Source organism: Python bivittatus, unplaced genomic scaffold (assembly GCF_059951505.1).
Source record: "Python bivittatus isolate LINGU-HERP-01145 unplaced genomic scaffold, Pbiv_v1 ctg000020_np1212, whole genome shotgun sequence".
NCBI classification, from domain to species: Eukaryota; Metazoa; Chordata; class Lepidosauria; order Squamata; family Pythonidae; genus Python; species Python bivittatus.
In genome coordinates this window covers 83,447,029-83,468,571 of record NW_028277030.1, presented here as the reverse complement: position 1 = coordinate 83,468,571, position 21,543 = coordinate 83,447,029, and the positions used below count along the sequence as shown (strand labels likewise).

Here is a 21,543-nt window from a genome sequence, read left to right as displayed (position 1 = left end):
ATTATGTATTGTTAAAGTTAATTTGGGGACTGAAACAATCAGGGGCCACTTATGGATGACTAGGCTACATAATAAAATGGCATCAGTTGGCAGTAAGATCATCACAACTATGGTGGAGATGGGCTTGGACAGAATGAAGTGGACAGGGTTGAGGAATGAATCTGCTTTCCAAAGATTTCTTCAGAAAGCAAGGGTAATAATCTCTCATAGCCATAAATATATATATGAGGTAGTTCAGTTATAATATTTATATGGAAATATTTATTTTTAGGGATCATTATGTGAAATCATTGATTTGATTCAATTTGCAATTCAGTTAGATTTTGAATTTTCATTCAGTTCAAAAAATCAATCTGTTTTGATTCAGATATCCAAATCAAACTGTTGAATTTATTTGATTCAGACTTCCAAATGATTCAGAGGCACCTGATTCAAACTGATGATTTGAACAGACATTCCAGTCAGAAAAACTAATTCAGTATTTCAAATTGTCTTGAAATCTCCACCACCTTTTCTTTACAAATAGAACTCTCATGGGAACAGTGCAGGTTTTCACCGTGCTGAGGGGGTTCCATTATCAGTCATAGAGTCTTTTATAACAACTGCTAACACTTTCAGGACCTAAGCTATCATATAAAGAGCCACATTTTAGCAATAGCAGAGTTGATAGCAGTTATAAAGATATGAATGACAGGAGGAAGGTGGAGGAGAGATTATAGCTTGAATATATTAACTCCATAGGTAGTATGTGGGTATGTGCATGGTGAATATGTGAGAAGATACAATGCTAATGGGAAGGTAGGGATAGTCCTACTTTAGTAATAAGCCCTGTTGAATTTGACCAAGGCCAATCTTAGTTCACCATTTTGTTTCTCACAGTGGCCAGTCACTGGGAGCTTCCATATATGAGATGAAGAATACTCCTTTTTCATCGGTGTTCCTCTGCAACTGGTATTTGGAGGCATGCTGACTCCAACCTGTAGAGGTCATCGAGTCTCCAAAACTGAAAACCCTCATTAGTCCTGTCCTCCATGAATTTATCCCTTTTAAAGCCATTCATATTAGTGACCATTGCCCAAGATATGACCTGAGGGCATACCATATAAAACACTAACAGGGGTGTTCTGTTTCTGCCCTTCAGATTTCCTTCATGCCTAGTTTACCCTTATTTCATTTCCCATCATAAGTCCAAAGTTCCCCCTTAGCTTTGAAAAACTGATCAGCAGCACATTCTTTAGACCTTGAAATAACATGCTTAATTTCTGATTGAGAGCTATACCTTGTAACTGGGACCAGTCAACCTAAAGGCCATTTTGTCTGTTGTGACATAGCATAATTGACAAAAAAACAAATCCATTAATAGTCCTTCCCTTCCTCCCACAATTCCTTAGTTTACAAATTCTGCCTTGAAATAATTTCTGCTTCCCTCCCCCCACCCCACATCCGCAACCTGGCTCCTTGTCGGTCCTTGGATGATTAATGAGGATATGACACTCCCACGCTTTCAGTGCATCACCCACATTCTTGCTGAATAATACATTTCTAGGTCTGAAAAAGTTCAAAGCAGGTTTAATTTAGCATCAATTCCCCTCTCCTCCTCCCTTACCGCCACCACTTAAATGCTTTTGCTACAAAACCAGTGCGTGTTATTATGATATGATCACCAGAAGTCCCAGCTCATGTTACCTCCCTGTAAGCTGCCCATGACTTTTAGAGGTCAGGATTGTGTTATCCGTCATCTTGTCCTGTCCGAGCAAAAGAAAATTGTGTTCTACTCGGTGCCCAGGTTCACCTCTGCCTGCAGAGTTGGTGGCTGACAAGCACATGTATAATGGGGACATGAACTACTAACAGAAACTGCAGCATAGAGGTAAAATAAAATAAAACCTCTGCAGCTCTTGACTTCTGATAAAAGTGGATTGAAAAAGGAAGCAACATAGGTTTTTTATTTGTAAAAAAGTAAAACCAAGGAGTCCAACCATGATGCTTGTATAATTTTAGACAGTGTATGTGTACATATGCACATTTTCAATAGACTTAAACTGAAAAATGTACATTTGAAGACAAGCCAGACACCTGGTAATAGGATACAAAATAGCTGTACAATAAAAGACCATCTTGAACAGAAAAGCAAGCAGTACATCTCTAGAGAATACACAGAAGAATCTGAACATGGAGTATTCAGAAGAAGGAACTGTGATAGATACATGCTAGTTTCAAAGAACAGCAGACAAAACAGCTGTAGAAAGAATGATAAACTCCTCCCTGCAGGACGCAAACTATCTTCTATCCCCTTTTTTTTGTTATTATACTCCATATCCTTTAGGATTCCTGTATTTGTAGGTATAAAACCATTATAGTCAGGATGGGAGGAAATATATTAGTCCTGAACATCTATGAATTCCAGAACTAGAGCTGAGACAAAGCTCTTTATGAATTTGAAAAGTAAGAAGGATAAAAACTTTAAATCTCTTCACATATATTTGGTTTAAGTCTATATCATTTCCAAAATGGGCAGGTCCTTATCCCCATTTAAACTCTCTGCTCCACCAAAATATATTGAATCCGGTAACACCCACACTTTGGTAAATGAGGTAAAATATTCAAAATGGGGAGGAAACAAAGAGAAAATATACAAATATGTAAAAACTTGAGTTGTCAAAATTTGCATGGAAAAACAATCAAGTTCAACATAAAAAATGTCACTTTGAGATTGGCAGCCATGTAAATCTGATAAATAAATAAATAAATAAATATTTACTTTGAACTGAAAATGGATAAATACCTTTAAAATGTAAAGCTTTGTAAAAATTATTTTTAAAAACTATTCATTGTTTTTCTACCCCTAAAATATTCATTTTCCAAAATTTATATATTCTAAAATTACCCAAAGTTTAACGAGCAAATGATGAACATTTGACCTTTTAAGATAATGTACAAAATTCTGTGTCTTGGAATTACAGCACTTAATTGGTCATAAGCTTTTGTGAAATTCAGTGAGATTTATTGCTAAGTAAATGTGCGGAAGAATGTAGTCTCATTCCTGTAGCTTAACTAGGCAGTAAACCTTCAGTTGCACAGAAAGTTTAAAGCTTTAACCAATAATTTCTATCTTTCTTATGGTTAGCATGAAATGATTTATTGTTCTAGGAGGCACAAGGTGTTGATTCCTGTTTAACACACACACATACACACACACACTGTCAGGAACAATGATATTAAGAATGCCTCCAGAAAATGCCTACAGAAAATTATAGCAATTGCCATACAGCAATTTCAACATTAGGGAATGTTCCTTCCTAATGTTGATTCTGATCTAACATTAAAGTTGAAATGGTATAAGCCATTACTCTAGATCAGTGTTTCTCAACCTTAGCAATTTTAAGATATGTGGACTTCAACTCCTAGAAATCCTCAGCCAGCATGCTGGCTGGGAAATTCTGGGAGCTGAAGTCCAGATATCTTAAAGTTGCCAAGGCTGAGAAACACTGCCCTAGATTAAGCATAATGCTGTTTGTTTCCAAGAAGAGCTGCTTCATTTCTACTAGTGCCAGCTTGTTTCTGTAATCTCTGGGTAACTCACTGGCCGAATAAAGTCTCCTGAATCAGGAGCTCTGAGTAAGTATTGGGCTTGAATATCTTAGCTCAATGGATAGAGCTAAACCAGTGTTTCTTAAAGTGTGGTCTAAGGACCCCCGGGGGTCCCCCAAGTCTTTCTCAGGGGTCCACAAAATCACGAAATCAAAATTATTTGCCAGATACTGGCAATATATGCAAAAATTTAAAACAACGTCACTCTTCTCCTTATTTTTTATTTGTTCAAAATATAGGGTTTTTTTTCATGAAAAATATTTTATGTATATTAATATCTAATGGTTTAATATTGTTATTTTTACATGATTCAATAAATAAATATCCTAGGAATGTGTCAATTTTAGTTTTTAATATTGTAAATATCGATAAATATAACCCATACAAACAAAAGCTTTTTTGGGGTCCTCCATCATTTTTAAAAGTGAGAAGGGGTCCTAAGAGCTAAATGTTTAAGAAACAGTGATCTAAACCAGGTGCCTAGATAGCTCAGAAATGTTTACTATATTTAGCTATATTTGGGCAATTCCACACTGCAGCCTAAGCCACTGGTTTCCCATGTACAGTAGCTCCTGGCTGTTTCTTAAGCCAAACTTCAGAAATTCCAATTTGGATTGCAGTGGGTTGGCAATGGGGCCAGACTGGTTCTCAGTCTAGTCTATGGCCAAGATCTGTGGTTGTTCCCCAACTTCTCCCCTTTCCCATCCATGCAGGGAAGGCAAGTCTCACTGACCGGTTCCTGTATGGACTAGTCTACCACAGCCTGCAAACATACATGGTTTCTTTTATTCTTCTGTCCCACATTATCCCCTTTGACACTACCCCATATAGTTTCATTGCTGCTCTGATGCTACAATAATCAAAACAACGGGGAACAGATTTTTCTTCACTCCTACATTTCTCTGTAGATTCATGGAAATTTTGCGGTAAGGAAGAATATCTGATAATTCAGCTTCATAGAAACAAAGTTCCTACTTTGCAGCTGAAAGATGCTTCTTTAAAAAACAAAAGAGAAGCTTTGCAGAACTATCAGCAAGGGGAGCATACTTCACCCAACCAATGGTGCCCATTGGGAGATGTAAGAATTGAATTAGCATGAGCTTATAGGCTGAAGATAGTTCATTGACTTAATGGGCCATTGCCAAATCAATTGCAAGATTATACAGGTAGTCCTCAACCTACAACTATTTGTTAGCAACTGTTCAAAGTTAGGATGTCGTTGAACGAATGATAGTCATGACCAGTCCTTGGAGTTCCAGCTGTCCCAGCAGCCCTGCAGTCATGTGATCGCAATCTGGGTGCTTGGCAACTGGTTCACACTTACAACCAGTTGCAGCACCCTGCGATTCTGTGATCACCATTTGCAACCTTCCTTGCCAGCTTCCCCAGAAAGTCAATGGGGATGCCAGCAGAGAAGGTCACAAGTTGCTACGGTAAGTCTCCCCCATCCACACACCCTCCCCCAGCCCCTCTGTGCTCATGTCATGTCGGCCATTTGGGCACCCTTGTTTACCCTCATGCACCCTCCCCGACCTGTGCTGTACCTCTCACACACCCTCTCACTTCCTTGTGCATCCTCATCATGCCTCCCCTGCATCCCTGTGCACCCACTCATTCCCTCCCTCACCCAGCAGCAGCCACCTACCTGGTTGTTGGCTTGGGACTTGCAACTTCCTACCGGCTTCCCCACTGATTTTGGTTATGGGAAGCTGGCTGGAAGTTACATCACCTAATGACCATGGGTTTAGGTTAACAACGGCAACTGAGACTGCAGGGATTGCCATTGCTAAGTGATATGATCATGCTTTACAACTGTATTGTTTAGTGATGGAAGTTCCAGTCCCAATTGCTGTCATAAGTTGAGGACTCTCTCTCTCTCTCTCTCTCTCTCTCTCTCTCTCTCTCCATATATATAGATATATAATATTTAAAAAACAGAACTACCAACCAGCAGAGAACATAGCAGCCCAGCAGTCTAGAACAAAATGGCTGCCCATGCCAGTAACAAACCACTGGAGAGGAGGAGAAGTGACAGATACTGCAACCTATTGGAGCTGGGACTGGTACTAGAACAAAATGCAACTAAAGGGCTTAAGATGGCTTAGGTCAGAAAAGAGCAGTTTTAAATTGAAGCTGGAAAACATAGGTGTGGAGTACATTTGCAATAGGCTAGGAGCGGGAAGAAGATTATATTATCCATTCCTGCATTCAGGAAGAAGTGAGTGGGCTGTACTGGTGGTGAGTCAAACAGAAAGCGCAAATCTGTTCTCAGGCTAAGAGGTGATGAGTGCGACCTTGGTGGATTGCCCCTTCACTTTTGGGCAGTTTAGGATCTCATTGAATTGGCAATTTCTCCACTGCATGACTGGAGGAAAAGGTGTTGGAGGCTGTACAGTATGTGTGAGAGAAGGTGTTCCCAAGAACCATGATCAGAGAAATTTTATAACTCTATCAGAAAGATTTATTTAACAGGATAGGTAAAGGGATAGGTAAAGCCTTGCACCTAGGTAACTACATCTTTCCAGAAGGTGAATCAGAGAACAAGCACCCCATGCATATGTGCTTAGGAAAAAAGGCTGTAGGAACTAAACCTTAGATTAACAATTTCTTAGATAAAGAGCAGGGAAAAGGATAGTCAAGAAAAAACAAAAGAAAAATTCTATACTTTCTATCTACAGTATATTTCACTGTCCACTGGGGTCAGTAAGTCATGAGGTGCTGGAGAATCTATGCCATTGGATTTACATCTCTAACAAAGCAAATGATGGCTGCTGTTTCTGTTTAAATCCTATCCCTATTTAAATCCTAATGACCTACCTCTTAAGAGATTAGAGAATGGACGGAAGAGGAAGCCCTTCCATTACAGACTACAGTCTCTCTTTAAAAGACAGAAAGCCTATATTAATCATGTATTTATGTTTCATTCAATCAAAAGTTTTTTTTAAGTATATTTCTACAGTAGTCCTCGCTTACTGACTGCCTCATTTAGCAACTGTTCGAAGTTACAACAGTGTAAAAAAATAGCTTTGTAACCAGCCCTTGCATTGATGACTGTCACAGCATCCCATGGTCATGTGATCACCATTTGTGTGTTGTGCAACTGGCTTGCGACAAGCAGAATTAATAGAGAAGGCCGAAGTAAAATCGTAAGTTGCAGTTACGTGATTTTCTGCTTGACGACCGCAGCACTTAACAATGGAGTTGCCGGTCCCAGTTGTGTTTGTAGAGCAAGGACTACCTCTAATTGAATAAACAACTGCATAGGATACTATTGTGAGTCACCTATGGCAAAGTTGCAGTTAACTCTGTGTTCAGAAAAATGACCAATGCTCTGGGGACAGCCAGTCAAGTGACCGTTGCGCAAGGTCATGGTGGTTGTAAGGGATTTCAAGGATCCTGTTTATGTGGCTCTTGTAGCACAGCAGGCACGCTAAGGACTGTGTGATGTAAATATCAGCCATCCAAAGCAATGCAACTAATTTGTTTGAGCCACCCTCTATGCAGTTTTTTTTAAAATATGTTTTTATCTGGAAAAATAAAATGTAGACTACTTGTAGAAAGCTGCAAATGAAAGATCTGATAATCAGCTATAAGAAATCTAATATTCAGTGGAAGAAAACTGTAGAAAAATATTATGCTTTCAGCTGCAAATCACAAACCCCTCCCTCAAATTCTCCTTGGAAAAATTAACCAGCTAAATTGGTATAAATATAAGGAGGTAGAAGGGAAAAAGAGGGATGGTTTTTAAAACATCTGTATTCAACAGGAGTGAGATTTATGCATGAGATGCAAATTATTATGTGTTATTTACACATCTAAAGAAAAACAAATCTTGAATGTAAATGTTTAGAGGGCATATTATTTTTAAATATGAAAGTGGGCAAATTATTATAGTGTTTATAATTCCCACACTGTTAACAAGATATTTAAAATAAAAATAAGAAAGAGCCATCTTATTAAAATTGTAAGATGTGCACCAAAGTAGGACCAAAAACAAGTATAAAATTGCAACTATTTTTTATCTTGATGACCTGATGATGCAATTTTAACCAACACTGGGAGAATTAGCAAGAATAATTCCTGAGGGAACTACTTGTATGATTCCAATATTTCTATTAATTTTTTCATCAATAATAGGCAGTTAATAACATGTGGAGTCCTTGGGGTTCTCTGAGCTTGGTTGTTTTCTTGCAGACATTTCATTACCCAAAACATTAATAACATCAATTAATTTTTAATAATTTTTAATAATTGACATTAATAACATCAAGTCCAACAGATTATCAAAAAGGGCAGTAGCCATTAATAATTCAGGTCAGACAATTTATTTATGTTGAAATCTGATAAATCCATGTCCATAATACTTTTTAACTAATTTTCAGCCTAAAGAGTTGTAGGGAATTAAAACCATAATAATAATTCAACCGAAGTAAATGGTAGTTTACGCTCCTTGTTTTAATTCAGCCTGATGTAATCAAGAATTAAAGTTGTAGAACAAATCACCAAGAAACCTATAAGCATTGCAAGCATTTTGATATTTATAGTTATTATGTGATTAATTTAATTTTATTGCATGCTGATTTGAGGGTTTTTTAAATTATTGTTACATACAATAAAGAAACAGAGTTGATGAAAAACACGAGGTTTTATTCATTCTTGTAGTTTTGATAAAACAAAGGTATTAATCATCTTAGATATTCACCAAAGGTTGGGAGTGAAATCCAGGAATCAGATCAGTAAGTATGGTCCTACTCTCATCCTCACCTGTGGGGTGTGAATACTATTATTGGTTTTGTGATCAAGAATCTTTCAGTATGGCATGATCTCATATGTTTCCATATACTCCTGATCATATCTTAATCATTGCCTATAATAATGATGAGTAAAAGCCAAGAACTAGCAGTCAGCTTGTCAACTAGTATTGCAGAGCTATATTTATATAAACCTTTTAGAGAGGAAATAGAGGTGCTGAGAGAATGTGGCGAAGGCAAAGATTAGTGGCTTTGGGCAGAGGGAAAGCTGCAAAGGGAGATCTGGGATACTGCTAGAGAGATGAAAGGAACAGCGCTGGTACCATGTCAGACAGGACAGGGAACAGCAAGGACCAAATATATGTCATGTCTTTATTCTGTATGCTTATCATTAAAAGTTGCATAGAATCATAGAACTGGAAGGAGCCATTCAGGCCTTTAAGTCCAACCATCTGCTCAGCATAGGAACCCAAGTTAAAATATCTCCAACAGATGGTTGCCCAGCATCTGCTGTAATGCGTTCAGCGTAGGGGTATCGACCATCCCTCTGTAAAATTGGTTACGCTGTTAAACTGCTCTTACATTTAGGAAGTGTTTTTCAGTAATCTCCCTTCCTATAATGTAATCCATGACTCTGAGAGAGCAAACAGGTGTTTTCCAAGGGAGTTGGACTGAGGAAAGGGAAGAAGGAGAAAAGAAAGAACGAACCAAGGAAAGGAAGAGACTGCTGGCTGTTTGTTACTGCCAATTGACTGCTGATAGTTCTTGAAGGGTGTTGATTACTCATTGTATTTAATTGGTACATTGGTCTTGCTATCCAACCTGAGGGAGCTTCAGGGGGCATAAAAGGAAATAAATTTTCAGACTTCCAGCTCACTGAGTGCACAGAGAGCCCAACAGAGGTTGGTGGGGCAGGCCAAAGGAGGAGGCACTCTCCCTCCCCCCTTTTTGTTTTCCCTTTCCCTTTTCCCCACTTAAGAAATATGGAGATAGAGGGAACTGTTCCTGTGACCTGCAGGAAATATTCCATGTTAGTTTTTCTTCCTAAAGATGACAAGAATTACATATGCTCAACATGCAGGCTGATTGTCTTCAGAGAAGAGAAGGTGAAGGAGCTAACGATGAATCTGCACCCTCCAGCTAATCAGGGAAGATGATGAATTCTTGGACTGGGCAGAGAAAGCACTTGAAAAGGGACAAGGCTACAAGAAATTTCCCAGGAGGTCAAAGAAAGCCAGGCGGAAGGGATAGAGAAATGGGGGAATGTGATGCAAAGTATCAAGCCTGCCAAGAAGAGTTATGGTATTTATAGTATTCCTTGTCTTTAGCAAAGCATTTGATAAAACCTCCTATGAGATCATAATAGAGAAAATGGCAAAATGTGCACTATAAATCATATTTATATCCATCTAATGTATACTGCCATTAGATGGATATAAATATGATTGTTTGACAAATGAGCATGTGGAGAGAAAATCAACCTTTTAGCATTAAAACAAAAAGTTTTGATTTTTCCCTGCCGCATCATTAATTTTTTTTCCTGAAATTTCAACTGTAAGATTTGAAATAAGAAATATAATTTTGAAAGTGCCATCATTTTAATAAATCCAGTATATTCAAATATTTCTTGAATATACTCCACCTTTTTCTTTCTTTTAATTTTTTCCTACTTATTTATTTATTTAAACAATTTAAATGGTCACCCATCTTACAAAAGTGAGTCTGGGTAGCATACAAAGTTAAAAACAACAATTTAAGAAAACAAATAATAACATCCAAAGTAAAAACAACAATCCCAACTTGTAAGAAGACAACATTAACCAGCAGAGTTCACCTAACCATCCAGCCCAAATGCTTGGGGGAACAACCAGGTCTTTAATGCTTATAAAAGGCTAATAGGATTGGAACCACCTGGATCTCTGGTGGGAAGCTGTTCTATCAGGCAGGCACTGCCAATAGAAAAGGCACAACTCTGGGGTCCAACAAAATGATATTGTTTAATAGAAGGGACCCAGAGCATGCCCACTCTGCTGGATCTGGTGGGGCGAGCAGAAATGATGGGCCACAGACAATCCTGCAAATAACCTGGCTCTATGCCACGTAGGGCTTTGTAGATGACAACCAGCATCTTGAATCCATGACTCTGAAGCCCATTGGGAGTCAGTGCAATTCTCAGAGTAGTGGTGTTATATGGGTATAACAAGAAACACCAAAAACTGTGCCATTGCATTCTGGACCAGCTGCAACTTCTGAATGCTCTTCAAGGGCAGCCCCATGTAGAACTCATTACATTAATGCAAATGGGAGGTGACTAAGGAGTGAGTCACTTTGAGCAAGGCCCCGTGGTCCAGGAACAGGTGCAATTGGTGCACAAGACAAACCTGTGCAAAGGTCCTCCTAGCCACAGCTGCCACCTGTTTTTTGAGGGAATTAAAAGCTAAGATTCAACGACTTTCATTCTCTTCTATTTGTAAAGGTAGAGATGCTTGATCAGTACAAAACTGTATTTTTGTAAAGGTTTTGTATCTCAACATTGAGTATCACAAATGTGAAGCAACAATAGTCATGAGGGCAAGGCTACAGGAATTCTACTGACAACAATGAAGGCAAGTTTATGGCAGTCTTGATTGAATAATTTGTGAACACAAATAAATAAATAATGTAAATTGAATCTATTAGGCTCCAATACTGTGCATACTTTCTTGGGAGTTTTGGTTCGTTTATTTATCCTATCTTTCACCCATGAATATTGTCCCCCTTTCAAATTTCATCATATAATAAGCCTATGAGGCTGAAATATAGCAACTGGGCCAAGTTTCTTCAGTGGGGTTCATGGCTTTGTGAGTATTTAGAGTTGATACTTTAATTACTATGCAACACTGGCTCTTAAAGAGCGGATAAGACCCTGTGAACATAAGTGGAACTTATTCCTAGGTAAATGCCTACTTAATCATACTCTTGAACTACACTGTAGTGAAGGTAAGTTTTTCTTTTTATTAATTTTCATATATTGTGTATTCACAATTGCTAAGAATAAAAATGTGAATATTATACCAGTGAAAAAGAAGAGTGTAATCTATATAAGGATAAAAAATACAGGGCTTATTACTTCAAAACAACCCACTATTTGTATTGGAGAGCCAAGGTTCTTGAAAAATTCAATTTATTTTATTTTATTTTTTTGCAAATAGCAAAATCAAAAAGTTTCATGAATGTCTTAGCCTCCACTTGACACTTCACAAAAGTCAAGAAGCCAAGAATCTCCTCCCCACTCAAAGAATCAATTCTATCAATGCCATTACAAGAGAAAAATCTGTATTCATCATTCAGCAGGATTTTGGTTTGCTTTTCACAAACTGGTCCTTCAAGATCCTTTGTTTCAGACTGATATAATTCACACAGGAGTTTCAAATGCAGCAGAGCCCTGCTTTCTCCCAAAGAGCATAAAATCACTTTTAGCCCCCAGAAGATGTATTTCTGGGCAATTACCATGGTTAAAAAAAAAAAAATGTTTGGATTGTGGATTAGCAGGTTTATAGATTGAGCAATGTGTGATATGTCCCAGTTTCTGAATTCCCTCTAGTGAAATCATTCATACTGCATCACATACAATATACTGAGATTACACCAGGTGCAGGAAATGGGGGAAAGGAAGATAACAACTGAGATTGATTGTGCAACTTTCTTCTCTTATTTGCAGCAACAAAAACATACAATTGTGTTGTTATTCCCTTTCTGCTGCTTGGCATTTGCTGATCATTAGCCTAGGGTCAGGAATCCATCTCTCTGATGGCCCTTCTGTATAACTAAGGCCTGGTGGTATTTACGTTTTCCACCCCCTAAAACAACTGACACTGATCACTGTCAGAGACAAGATAATGAACAAGATGGACCATTCGTCTACTTAGGGATAACTGATCATGTACTTTTATGGGAATGATGACACCCTTCAGTAGCCACTTTTAGAGGTCCCCATTTTGGTGTGTTTCATTCCATCTCTATTAACACTTATAAAAAGTGACATCCAAACCCTGAAATTCAGACATCATTTTATACGTAGCGATGGATGTTAAATTACCCTTCTTGATAACTGACATACTTTGGGCTGACAGAAATAACTGACATACTTTGGGCTGACAGAAAAGTACAGTACCCTGAAAAATTCAAATGCCCTGAAGATGGTACAACTACTTTTATTGGTCTTTTCTTAAGGCTACCTCTTTTTTCTTTATGTGACTAAAGTGGGTACGTTAGTATTTATGGAATGCCACAAATGTGACATTCTGGCCTCACTATGGAAAGAGATAGTGAGATGGAAAGCAAAAGACTGGGGATAGATCCACTCTTTAGTAGATACTGTACCTGTTTTCTCATCCACAAGACAAGTAACAGCTAGGTAGCTTGAACTCATGAACAAAAGACACTTCTTGCCATAGAAAGTGACAGCAGTGGGTCTCAGCCACCTTTCTTCAACCTAGTACCCTCCAGAAGTGTCAGGACTTCAATTCCCAGAATTCTCAACTAGTCTGGTTCCTCCCCAGTAGCTGGTGGCACTGAGCTTCTGCACTGGAGGTTGCATATAATTATCTTTAATATCAGCTCTTATCAGTGGCAGAAAATATGGAGAATCCTCGGCTGTAGGGAGTGATGAGCAAAGCCAGAGAACAGCAGGTGCTCAGCTCCTACAGGGTTATGTCATAATTTGGAGAGTGGCTTGTAGAAATGCAAGAATTGCTGATTAAATATTTTGTGAAGAGTCAGCAGGAAACGTAGGAGAAATTGGTGGAAGAGCTATCACCAACAGGGCTTTCCCATTTTTTTTTTCTTTCTCTACAGCCATACATTACATTGCTGAGATTATATTTTGAAGCCTTTCTTTGGTCGATCCCATGTATGTTGCATGATTTATTGGCTTGTCTCTTCTTAACTGTTCTGTTTCAGGAGCTGTCCCATTAGATTCCACATTGCTTCATAGCCCATTTTATTAAAAAAAAACAAGCTAAAATTGCGCTGTTCTGGCTACAGGGTACAACTTTATGCAGCAAACATCATAAAAAGCAAAGAAGAATTACTGTTTCTCATGCATTGCACCCATTAATCAACCTCTGTTTGTTTTGCTCTTAGGATGGTAAGAAGTTTCATTAGCACTACCCTGAATTCATATTGAAATAACACCTTGGATAGAAGGAGGAACAAACTGAGAAGATTCTTACAAACAACTTAATTATTCTAATGCAAGGCTGGACCTAAGTAGGCCTCTCCTGCTGTTATAAGTTCTTGACATTTCCTGTATGTATGTAGACGATATATGAAGACATTAAATAGCTCTTTTTTTTCAAGATCACATAATATAAGACACCTATTCTCCATTAAATCTCTTGATTAACTCACAGATAGTTCTGTTCCCCACCCCACCTCATGGGTTACAGAGACGCCAACTTTTACCACTAGCAAAGCAGTAGCAATGTCATTTTCATAATTCAGCAATTATATAAATAAAGGAATGGAAATTTACATACAGGGTCTCAAGATTTTGAAGAATATACATGCCCATTTCCCCTTCATGGATCACTGCCTTGTTGTGGCGAAGGGACTTGAGTAACTCAGTGAAGCCATGAGCTATACTGTGCAGGGCCACTCAAGATGGACAGGTCATGACAGAGAATTCTGACAAAATGTGGTCCACTGGAGAAGGAAATGACAAGCCACTCCAGTATCCTTGCCAAGAAAACCCCTTGGACAATGTCAAAAGGCTAAAAGATATGACGCCAGAAGATGAGCCCCTCAGGTCGGAAGGTGTCCAATATGCTACTGGGGAAGAGCGGAGGGCAATTCCAAGTAACCCCAGAAAGAGTGAAGTGGCTGGGCCAAAGCCAAAAGGACGTCGAGCTGTGGATGTATCTGGAAGCGAAAAGAAGGTCCGATGCTGTAAATAACAATATTGTATAGGTACCTGGAATGTAAGATCTATGAACCAAGGCAAGCTGGATGTGGTCAAACATGAGATGACAAGATTGAACATAGACATCTTGGGAATCAGCGAATTGAAATGGACGGGTATGGGTGAATTTATTTCAGGTGACCATTATATCTACTGCTGTGGGCAAGAAACCCTTAGAAGAAATGGAGTAGCACTCATAGTCAATAAGAGAGTGGGAAAGGCAGTAATGTTAGTAAACCCTAACCCTAAGTCCATAACACTGTACAGGAGGCAGCAACTAAAACCATCCCAAAGAAAAAGAAATGCAAGAAAGCAAAATGATGAGGCTTTACAAATAGCTGTGGAAAGAAGGAATCCAAAAAGCAAGGGTGAAAGGGAAAGATATAAGCAACTGAATGCAGATTTCCAGAGAATAGCAAGGAGAGATAAGAAGGCCTTCTTAAATGAACAATGCAAAGAAATTGAGGAAAACAATAGAATGGGGAAGACTAGAGATCACTTCAAGAAAATTGGAGATATCAAAGGAACGTTTAGTGCAAAGATGGACATGATAAAGGACAAAAAAGGCAGGGACCTAACAGAAGCAGAAGAGATTAAGAAGAGGTGGCAAGAATACACAGAAGAACTATACAAGAAAGATCTTAATGTCCCTGATGTCCATGCTGGTGTGGTCACTGACCTTGAGCCAGACATCCTAGAGAGTGAAGTCAAGTGGGCCTTAGGAAGCATTACTAACAACATAGCTAGTGGAGATGACAGTATTCCAGCTGGGTTATTTAAAATACTAAAAGATGATGCTGTTAAAATGCTACACTCAATATGCCAGCAAGTTTGGAAAATGCAACAGTGGCCACGGGATTGGAAAAGGTCAGTTTACATTCCAATTCCAAAGAAGGGCAATGCCAAAGAATGCTCAGACTATCACACAATTGCGCTCATTTCACATGCTAGCAAGGTTATGCTCAAAATCCTACAAGCTAGGCTTCAGCAGTATGTGAACCGAGAACTACCGGATGTACAAGCTGGGTTTCGAAGAGGCAGAGGAACTAAAGATCAAATTGCCAACATCCGCTGGATCATGGAGAAAGCACGAGAGTTCCAGAAAAAGATCTACTTCTGCTTCATTGACTATGCAAAAGGCCTTGATTGTGTGCATCACAACAAACTGTGGCAAATTCTTAAAGAGATGGGGGTACCAGACCATCTTACCTGTCTTCTGAGAAATCTGTATGCAGGCCAAGAAGCAACAGTTAGAGCCGGTCATGGAACAACCGATTGGTTCAAAATAGGGGAAGGAGTATGACAAGGCTGTATACTGTCACCCTGCTTATTTAACTTATATGCAGAGTACATCATGAGAAATGCCAGGCTGGAAGAATCACAAGCCAGAATTAGGATTGCAGGGAGAAACATCAACAACCTCAGATATGCAGATGATACCACCCTAATGGCAGAAAGTGAAGAAGAACTAAAGAGCCTCTTGATGAGGGTGAGAGAGGAGAGTGCAAAAGCTGGCTTGAAACTCAACATTAAAAAAACTAAGATCATAGCATCTGGACCCATCAATTCCTGGCAAATAGAAGGGGTAGAAATGGAAGCAGTAACAGACTTCATTTATTTGGGCTCCAAGATCACTGCAGACGGAGACTGCAGCCATGAAATTAAAAGACACTTGCTCCTTGGGAGGAAAGCTATGGCTAACCTAGATAGCATAAAAGCAAAGACATCACCTTGCCAACAAAAATCCGCATAGTCAAAGTTATGGTTTTTCCAGTAGTAATGTATGGCTGTGAGAGCTGGACCATAAAGAAGGCTGAGCGCTGAAGGATTGATGCCTCTGAACTGTGGTGCTGGAAAAGACTCTTAAGAGTCCCCTGGACTGCTAGGAGGTCAAATCAGTCAATCTTAAAGGAAATCAACCCTGACTGCTCATTGGAAGGATTAATAATGAAGCTCAAGCTCAGATACTTTGGTCACCTAATGCGAAGAGAGGACTCTTTGGAAAAGACCCTGATGCTGGGAAAGACTGAAGGCAAAAGGAGAAGAGGATGGCAGAGGATGAGATGGTTAGATAGCATCATCGAAGCAATGAACATGAAGCTGGGCAAACTCAGGGAGGCAGTGAAGGACAGGAAGGCCTGGCACGATATGGTTCATGGGGTCATGAAGAGTCGGACACGACTTAACAACTGAACAACAACAACATGCCCACTTTCCTGAACTTGCTGCTATGATATGCTGGATTATAATAGTCATTAATGCCAAGCTGGCTGGTCTAGAAGATAATGGGAGAAATAGCCCAAGATATCCACAGGTCATCAAGTTGGGAAAGACAGCCATATTGGGATGCAACGTTGTGTACTGTAGATATAGTATAGTCCATACACCACTCTGGAGTCCATACACTGCATGTTTGGAGGTTTAAGACTTTTAATAGGTCACCAAATGTAATAATATGCTTGATTATGATTGATTATGTACCATCAATTTTGTTTTGATTCTTGGTGACCACACAGATTTTCTCCATGACAATCTGTCCCTAACTTGGTGCCTACAAGTCTTCTAATGATGCATCTATCACCACTGTAACTGAATTGTTCCACCTTCTTTCTGGTCATCTTCTCTTTCCTTCTACCTTTCCTAGTATCAGAGCCTTCTCCAGAGAGTTAGGTCTTCACATAATGTGCCTGAAGTTGTTTGTTTTCTTGGCTGTCCACAATATTCTCAGTAGTCTCCTCCAAAACCAAAAGCATCAATACTCTTTCTATTCTGCTTCTTCGAAGTCCAACTTTCACTTCCATAAAGTACCACAGGGAATACCATGGCTTGCACAAATCTGATCTTTGTAGGTATACTGTATATATTCAGCATATACTGTAGGTTGAATAAAGAAGGGAAGTGTAAAAAGGTTTGTTCACGCCTTTGCCGATCTGGAGCCAGGCTATTTCACCAGGTTCTGTACATACTGTGGCTTCCTGACTTGTTTCACAAGACAGCAATTAGATGTTCTGGGATTACCATTTTTCTAAGCACATTCCATAGCTTGACATGATGAACACAATCGAAGGCCATTCTATAATCAATAAAGCACATACTGGGTTCTTTTTGATATTCTTTGACTTTCTCAATTATCCAGCACGCATCAGCAATAACGTCTCTTGTTCCTTGGCCTTTTCTAAAGCCAACTTGAACATCTGGCATCTCTTTTTCCATGTAGGTCTCTAATCTGCAGTGGATGATCCTAAGCATTAGTTTGCTAGCGTGTGAAATTAAGGATATTGTATGACAGTCTGCACATTCCGTTAAGTCTCCTTTTTTTGGAATTGGAATGTAGATTGACCTTTTCCATTCTTCTGGCCATTGTTTCATTCTCCAGATTTGCTAGCCTAGTTTGGATAGAACCTTTACTAATTCTTATTCTGTTGCTTTCCATATTTCTGTGGATATCATATCAGTTCCTGTAGCCTTCCAACTTGGTAACAACTGGAGTCTTGATCTAATTTCATCTCCTACTACTAGAGGTTCATTTTTTAAAATATAATTGAAGACATTTTAACAAGATAAAAACAATACAAATATTTAGAAAAGAAACGAAGAAAATAAGAAAGAATACTGAATAATCAATAAAGAAAATAGAAAAAGAAAAAATATTATAAAGAAGCAGCTTCCAATCTGTTTGACAGCTGTTATAAATGCATTTATATTTTACTCTCTCTCTCTAAGGTTACATCATAATTTCCTTCTTTCCATAAGCTACCCTTTCTAATCTTCAGACTCATAAATCACAAGTTCATTTTTCTCTTTTTTCAGCAAAAAGTCCATAAGGGTCCTACTACTAGAGGTTCTTGTAAGTACAGAAATAATCTGCTTAGCAACCAGTTAAAAAAAGTCTCATTGATTTCAATAGGCAAGTTAATCATATGTTCAACACTATCAGTAGGCAAGTTCACCATATGTTTGCTATTTCCTGTTGAAAATATTAAAGATAAAAATTGCTACACCTTGGACATTTGCCACTACTAGCATTTTTACCTCCAAATCCCGCACAAATCCATTTGAAACCAACCCTCAGAAAACCCTATGAACCAGCCAGCCAATGGGCAACTGCAAAGAAAGTCATCTGGTCAGGTTCCATCACCTGAGTTACTACTAGTAATAAAAATCCCTTTACCGTCACTCATATCAAAAAGGAAAATAAAATAAATCACTTTTACCACTATTGCTCATGTTTCCCAATCCAAGTATTTGGATGCATTTGCATGTATGCAACCAACCAACCAACAAAAATCTGAAAGATTGCTGTGAGGGGAAGTATGCATGTTGTAAAAAAGTACACAAGCATACTGAAAGCCTTCAAGAGTTCCCTGGCCACCATGCTACTATTTCTATTGTATTTAAATGCTCTTGTGACTTTTAAGGTGAAACAATAGCTTGTTGGCAATCTTGCAGTCAGATGCTTTTCCTATAACTCTGACTATGGTTCCTGGTTGCTCTGTCAGCTGGATTGGGGAAGGAGGAGATACATTCTAAATAGCGCACACAGGAAGATAGTTCCAGGAATAGAATGCTGCACCTCCATGGCAGAGAGAGAGAGAAATGGCTGGCTTGAGCATTGGTAATGGAAAGTGAGATCAAGCAAGAAATTCTGCCAGTGGAAAACAGACAGCCCAGCTTTACAAAGCCACAGAGATTCAAAAGAAAATACCAACTTCTTTGCAATTTCAAATAAATCACATCAGTCACTATAAATGGACTCAGTTCCTGAAAATAATGACCACATCAGGTCAATCAAGTCTGGAGCTGATCCCAAACTGGGGCAAAGCATTGATGTGGAAGTACCCTCTGACTGAACTATATGCTTCTACAGAAAAGATATAGCTTACTGGTAATTTTTAAGTTTTATTGGAGAAATTATAGATAACTGAATCAGATCCTGACACCCAGGTTAAATCTAGGCAGAAGCCTTGTTCAAAACCCTAGAGAACTACTATCAGTCAGCTGCTTCACAATGAATTAGTTGGGTCAATGGCCATGCTCACTATAAATCAGCTTTCTATAGTTCTTTTACAAGCCCATTCAAAAAAAGAGGATATTTAAATGGGGATAGCCAGATAAACCTGTGTGAAGTGACCCTAATTTGCCATGAAGAAGAACTTTGCACCATGGAAATGACATTATTTGTACTTCATGTCACTATGCCTGTCTCCTCTGACACATTCAAACAGCTGATAGAGGCTTCTCTGCATGTGTGGAAAAGCTCCTTCTAACATTTCCAGTAGCTCACTAGGATCACTAAATTTGGTTTTACAGAAGTTTCTCTTCTAGCTCCCGGGATGCCAGAGGAGGCCGTAAAGTGACATGAAGTGAAGCAATCCATCAGCTTTGCTTTAGAGAAGTTGTTTTGCTTCACAGAACCATTTCAAAGGGGTATATGTCTGAGACATCAGCAGACTGAAGTAGGTCCCCTTCACAACACTGCACAGACCTATGTCCAGGTCATTTAAATCAGGAGAAGACCACGCTATACCCCCAGTAGAGTTGTCCCTTAATTCTGGTGAGCATATACAGTGGTACCTCGGGTCACCAACGCTTCTGTTCACAACCAATTCGGGTCACAAACAGCACCGTTTGCAAAATTTTGCTTCCATTCACGAACTCCACATCGGGTGACGAACAGGATCCGCGGCCATTTTCCCTGCTGACACATGTGGTCGTGGCTTCCTGTAGGGAGGGGGACTCTCCCTCCAAACAATAACCGCCTCCCCACCCGCCTTCCTGTCCTCCACGCCTCAAGCAAGGTTAGCGTTCTCTCTCTTCATAGTGTACTGTACTGTACTTTGTGTCATATTTTTGTGGTTTTAAAAAAAATATACATATGGTTCAGAATGGATTAACCATATTTACATTGAACCTTATGAGAAAATTTGATTTGGGTCACGACCAATTCGGGTCACGACCAGAGTCGCGGAACGAATTAAGTTCGTGACCCGAGATACCACTGTACAGAGGTTTTGAACTTCACCTTTCACTTCCTGTTTCAGGGGACCAAGAAACTAGTTAGTAATGGCCGTCATAATATCTGACAGTTCTAAGTTCATGATAAGAAACCCGTTTCCAAAGCTTTTTCAATCAGCTCCCTGCCATCATGTTTCAGAACACCTTAGTCTTCATCCCCAGAAAGGTCACTGAAGAAACAATTGGGCCCAGAGGAATTACTGCGGAAGAAACAAAAAGAGAAAGGAAGATGGAAAAGAGATGAAGTCACACTCTAGCTTCCCATATTTCCTAGCATGTTCCTACTTGTTTTGAGACCATTTGCTATCCAGAGATCACTAGGTATTGTAAACATTCATAGTAGTTATTAAAAAATAGTTTTAGAGAATTTGAAATTAATTTTTAATCACACTAAGTACCCAGCTACTTATTTAAGGAAGAGTTTAAGTATGAGGGCATATATCTTAGTATATTTTAGTATAACTCTATCCGTCTTCAGCAACTTACAGACAGTAATGAATGATAGCATGTTAATCTTTACCAAGTCATAGGCATGAATACAATTGCACATATACCCCGTCCATAAGCACTGATAGGAATACAGACACTTCTCTAGCATGTAAGGAAATAACAGCTTCTCTATTAAATTATTTCAGACCGTACTAGAGGAGAGGAAAGCTGGCTGTGGTCCTGTTCAGAAATGGTGAATCCTTAAATTTCAGTTCATCCAATTTATGGTCCAACTGAGAGCTTTTGAAAATGAGGATCCAGCTGCAAGATAAAAACAGGATGTGGCATGCCCTTGATATCTCAACGCCTGACCCGTGCAGCCAATCAGTCATATGTCTCACTAAGGCTGTCTGGAGATGCCATAGATGGCTCCCTCTGGCAAGGAGCCATTCAAAAGATGTTTACTTCACACTCCTCTAAATGAACCAGTCTGTACCGATCACATCCAGTAATACTGTTCTTCGGGTTGCTAACTAAGTGTTCCTGTGCTTTTTCCTGTTCCTTCTAAAAATCATTATTTTCAGGGTCATTATTTTATGAATGCTCACTATGAATGGCCCCTGGCTCAAAACTGAGGCCTTTTAGAAATATATTTAACCCCATAATATTCAGTCATCTCTTTGCAAAGTTTGATTATCTGGCTCTTCCTTCTTCTTTTGCTTCTATGTTGCCTTGGCAGCGGGCAAATGGAATCAGACGGGGGCCCTTCCATTTGGAATGTTCTCTGTGGGAAACATCTCTCCTCATTTTATACCA

The 21,543-nt window shown here is 39.1% G+C and overlaps 1 long non-coding RNA gene across 3 annotated transcripts in view; it reads right to left on the bottom strand.

Moving 5' to 3' along the window:
* The window catches only part of LOC148217116 (uncharacterized), a 120,611-nt gene extending 99,560 nt beyond the window's left edge, over positions 1–21,051 (bottom strand). For all 3 annotated transcript variants that reach the window (XR_015796577.1, XR_015796578.1, XR_015796579.1), the window contains exon 1: positions 20,941–21,051. This is a non-coding gene — a long non-coding RNA (uncharacterized LOC148217116). The remainder of the gene's footprint in view (positions 1–20,940) is intronic.
* Between the last annotated feature and the right edge of the window lie 492 nt (positions 21,052–21,543).